Raw genomic sequence first — 5,813 nt, 5'->3', positions numbered from 1 at the left:
ATTCTTCCCTACTCATTATATGCCAAAACCTTAACAACGATCTAACAATTGAAATGTGCCTTTTACCCCTCTACAAACGTAGCTGCACCAAAGTGAAGAGAGAGTAAATTGCATTTAGACGGTAAAAGGGTTTTAGTTTTCAAATGTTTTTTGTTATAGTTCATTGGCCTTTTTTTGGTTTAATTTCACATTAATTGATTTTTACTCCAGTTTAATGTGCTAATGGGGAGAGCAGGATAAAGGGATAAACCTGAGCTAATTGAGTAATTGACGGGGGGATTAAAAGGGGGATTGCAGGCACGGCATGGGAAGCGCAGACAGAGTGTGGATATAGCCGCAGGAGAAGGCACAGCAACCGCTAGCCGGTGGGCAGCAGTGTTGCAGATGGAAGACGGGCGAGAGGCTCGGCGCCACAGCCAGGGCACCATGGCTGGAAGAGTGGGGCACGACGGGTACAGTGCCCCTGACCGCCCACCAAGAGCCCGGAAATGGGTATGGTGGAGCCAAGCATCCCCGGGTTCTGCCTGGTCCTGCTGGGCAGTGACTGCACGGAGGTTCCGCTGAATGCTTGTGCTCCCTCCCCAATAGCATAGCCGCGGAGACCGCGCTCAGAGCTGTGGATTTTAAAAGGACCGGGATGGTCGCTCCACTTGAAGGCTGGTCTTTTTCAATTTTGAAGGACGTCGGAAATTGTTTTTTTCCCTTGGACTGTGGAGTTGATGGATAGAAAGCTGGGGGTGGGTAGGATGTTGGGATGCTGTGCTGCTGTGTTTTGATTACCTTTTGTGTATTATGTGTAGTAGTAGTAATGAAGGAATTTAATGCATGTTTATTTATAGTTTACCTTGTCTGTTTGGTGTCATGGGGGCTGAACCTGGGGTGGTTTTGAGGTTTCCCTTCCCTCTAAAACAAAATGGTGGCTACCGTGCTAACACAACGTTACCACAAAACTACGTTGCTACAACATTGTTGCAACATTGTTAGCAGGGGAGGCAGTATCGCCACACATGACTTCTACACTTCTACATTTATTAAATGTATACCGGTTGAAAGTGCATGTAATGTTTGACTTGTGTATGTGAATGATATGGATCCAATGCACAGAACCACCTGCACAGTTCACTGTCAGAAGCAGCATGAGAGCAGCATGAGACCAACATTCTATCAATGTTCGAGAACATTTCCCCTCACAGAAGTCTCTCCCCTTTTAATAAACCGCCAAAATCCATTCCTTGTCTTTACCTTAGATGGACCGGTTAATTCCACAACTCAACCAAGTAAAGTAAGTGATGGCAATATTCATATTGTATTTTCTAATACCATGTCCGCATGCTATATCATATTTTTCTACTTTCAATAGCCTACATATTTGAGTCTATAAGTTTCTAAACTTAAGTTGGCTACTGAAATTCCCTAACTTGGTAGTACACATACCTGTCTGTCCTTGAATAAAGTTCTGTAGTTCCTAGCTGTATTCTTTGTACTGTTTGTTTAAGAGGTGTGAATAAGAACTGTGTATACATCAATACATTACACTATAAGTTACAGGACTGCTGTTAGTTACACTAAGTTATACTGAGAGAAAAAAAGTTACCCCCATCATACTGTTTCAACTGCTTAGTAGCTGAACTGTGCATGCTATGAAGCTACTTGCTATTGAGGTCTATAGTTCTTTAGCCAATTGTTTTGTCCATGTAATGGTAATTGTTGATGTCTATGTACCCTATTATCATCAATTAAATCAAAATGCTGTTCTAAAGTATAAAGTTATGTTTCTACTGAAGCGTTAGGGCACCACAGGGAGTGTTTTCTTTCTCTCTCTCTCTAAATGAGGTGGCGCACGGGGGGCTTATATTCTGAGATTAAAGTCCCACTAAATGTCTCTGGAAAAAAGTCCCAGGAAACTTCCGAGGAAAAAATGTGTGTGATTCCAACTCAGGCTTCTTTAAAATTGATCAAATAAATGCGGTAAAAATTTTGGAAATGGATTTACGAATAACGAACAAGTGGTTGGCACAAAAACAGCGTATAACGAGTATTTGTACATTGATGAGACCTTGGCTAGGATTAAATCAAAACTTTTACCCACCAGCTAATAGAGACGTACAGAACTGTACTCAAATGCAGCTTCATTTTTAGTAAGATGCCACTTTCTTCTAATCAGAAATGTAACCGCTATGATGTACAGCTTTGTAGTTTGCTATTAGGGGATGGGTCAAAGTTTTGATATAATCCAGCCCCTTGTCTCAAACTCAGAAATTATTTTTCTCAAAAGTTGATTCTGACTTTTTTTCCTCAGAAGTTTAACTTTTTTTCCCCTCAGAAAATAAACCCCCTAGTATCCATATGTATCTGTGTGCTTGTCGGTCAATGCGTTTTGTTTTAAGTTAGTATCTTGTGTAGTTATGTAGGTAATCTACCTTCTCGTTAGACTCCAGTTAATTACATCTACTTAAAGTCGCTATAAGGTCTGTGTAAAAGCAATCATAACATTATTGTTGTCCACCACTGACAGAAACAATGTTTTGCCCCTCAGAGTCTTTTCAACCCACACCATTCTTCCAGTGAGGTAAGTATCAGTGTTATGTAGCAAACAATATCTGTTGACTCTGTATAGCATATATTCAAATTTCCTAACATTGTATACCACCACTGTTACTCAACAAAGCAGCGTTCATATAGGGCTAGTATTGCAAATCTACAGCTTTCTTTAAATGTATGATGAAGTGAATAAACAAATTAATCCAGAACATAAACACCAGTTAATATTTAACAAACAACAAACAAAAAAGATAAATATTCTATTGGTTAACATTTCGAATAGTGGGAAGCTGAAATATAACATTTACTGACTCATTTTAGTAAACATACTTCACTTTCACCCTATTTGGACAGTACAGAGATTCAAATCTTAGTGTACTCAGTTATGATTATTTTCAATAATGTATGATTATTTTTTAAATGTGTTATTCCTAATATTACCAATTATTACAATGTTCATATTATTTACTTTGATTTGATGTAGATAATTACCTTAAATGAGCTTGCTAGCTGTACCCAATAACTATACTTCTTTATTTGTGCTGTCTAGGGCAATGCTGGCATGTGACTACGATGTTGTAGGAGTGAAGGAAACATGGCTTACAGAAAATGATGGAGATGAATACAAGTTGAAAGGGTACACACAGTTTAGGAGAGACAGGCAAAATCGAAGAGGTGGTGGGATAGCACTATATGTGAAAAATGACATTAAGGCAGAAGAACTCAAATTAGATCCCAGTAACAGAACAGAATCTTTGTGGGTCAAACTTTTGGACAAGAGATCTGGAGGATTAGTGGTAGGAGTGTGTTACAAACTCAGATATTCAGCAAGATGTTGCATTGTACAATGTAATCATGACTGCATGTAGCAAATGACCAAGATAGGGGAGGGACACTAGTTAGAGAACCAATGGCACAATCTGTGATCACAACATGGTTAGTCATTCTTTCAAAATCAAGGACCAAGTCTAAAACAATGGTCTACAATTTTATAAAAGCAACCTTGAAGGTATGAGGTGGCACTTAGAAGAGGTAGACTGGAGCACACTGGATACAGATTCAGTTGAAAATGGATGGTTATATTTTAAGAATATACTAATTTGTACCAAAACTTAGCAAACTGAGGACCAAAAAACATTGGCCAAAATGGTTTAATAGAGGTATGCAAAAAAATATCAAGAGAAAGAAAATGTTGTATAGCGCATACAAAAGGGATGGAGACCAAACAAAATACAAAGAATATGTTGAGCTGCAAAGAGATCTTAAGATAGGGATCAGGAAAGCAAAGAGGGAAATAGAAAGAAACATAAAACTAATGCAAAGAGCTTTTTTCAATACTACAACAGCAAGCGGTCAATATAGGAGGAAGTGAAACAGATAAAGGGCAAAAATTGAAGTATCTTGGAAAATGAACAAGACGTGGCAAATGTTCTAAATGTTCTGGACTGTTTCTTTTACTCACTCTGCTCCTTGGTACACTCCTGAATTACACCATCTTAAAACTAAAGGCCATCGGTTGGAGCGTTTGTATACCAAAACTGGTCTTACAGTTCATAAAGAATTGTATGCTCATCATATGCAACATTATAAGGATGCTATTGAAATCTGAATTTGTACTAATTTAATTAGGACAGGTGAAGGGAATACTAGATCTCTTTTTTCACCTGAGTCTCTACCTTTACATATGTATTCTACTACTGTTTGTAACACTTTTATGGATTATTTTAATACCAAAATTGAAAATATTCACAAGCAAATACTTTTAAATATTGATGGTTGTGGCCCTTCAGACTTGGTTTCCTTCCAGCTACCTCTTTCTGTATTTTCGATTTTTAAATTTCCAGCTGTTGCTGTGATATCCTCTATTATTCTGAAATCTAAACCCACCACCTGTCAGCTTGATCCTCTTCCAACGTATTTAGTTAAAGCATGTTTACCTTCTCTGTCTTCTTTAATTACTAAAATCATTCACTCTTCACTGTCCTCTGGCCTGGAAAGGAGTGTTGCAGTTCAGATTTATGATTATCTTTCAGCTAATAATTTGTTTGAACAATTTCAATCGGGTTTCCGTCCATATCATTGTAATTTTAACAAGAGCGGTTTCTGTACTAATGATCTGTTGTTGGCTGTGGACTCTAGTCAGCTGTCTATACTCATTCTTCTTGATCTGAGTGCGGTCTTTGATATGATCTCACATAACATCCTCCTAGACAGGCTGGTCTCAGTTGGAATTACGGGCACCCCCCTCTCTTGGTTTCGATCATATCTTTCCGGTTGCACTCAGTTCATACAACTGAAAAATTTTAGATCTACATCATCACAAGTTATTACTGGTGTTCCACAAGGCTCAGTCTTGGGCCCTCTTCTATTTATTATTTATTTACTGCCCCTTGGTCATATATTTAGGAAACATGGTGTGAATTTTCACTGCTATGCCGAGCTCTATCTGTCTTCCAAGCACACTTCTTCCCTTCCTCCGCCCTCTCTGTCCAGCTGTTTATCTGAAATAAAAAACTGTTTCTCATTAAATTTTCTTAAATTAAATTGTGCTAAAACCGAAATTCTCCTTGTAGGCACCAAATCTATTTTGGGAAAAATGTATAGTTTTTCTGTGACTATCAATCAGTCCACTGCCTCCCCTTCATTACAGGTTAAGAGTCTGGGTGTCGTCCTTGATAGCACCTTATCTTTTGAAGCCCATGTTAATAACATAACATATTTTCATTTACATAATATCATCCCTCTCTCACATTGAATAGTACTGCCATTCTTATTCATGCACTGGTTACATCCCATATTGATTACTGCAATGCTCTTCTTTTTGGTCTTCCTTCCAAACTTCTTCATAAACTCCAGCTGGTCCAGAACTCAGCTGCACGAATCATTTCTCGAACTCCCCCTATCGAACACATTTCACCTGTTCTTCAACTTTTGCTTTGGCTTCCGTTTAAGTACCGAATTGATTTCAAAATTTTGCTTCTTACATACAAGGCCTTAAAGAATCTTACTCCCTCATACCTTTCTGATCTTTTTCATACCTATACACCTACTCGTAACCTTATATCTTCCTTGTCAACTCTTCTTGTTATACCACATATTCATTTGAACACTATGGGGTCTAGAGCCTTTAGTTATACTGCTCCTTACTTATGGAATTCCCTTCCTCTGGACATTCGTAACAGTGAAAGTCTTCATATTTTTAAAATTCGTCTTAAAACTTACCTTTTTAAATTGGCTTTTTTATGATTGTGTACGCACTGAGTTCATATTTT

The sequence above is a fragment of the Amia ocellicauda genome, chromosome 16 (assembly GCF_036373705.1).
Source record: "Amia ocellicauda isolate fAmiCal2 chromosome 16, fAmiCal2.hap1, whole genome shotgun sequence".
NCBI lineage: Eukaryota > Metazoa > Chordata > Actinopteri > Amiiformes > Amiidae > Amia > Amia ocellicauda.
This window is presented reverse-complemented; position numbering follows the sequence as displayed.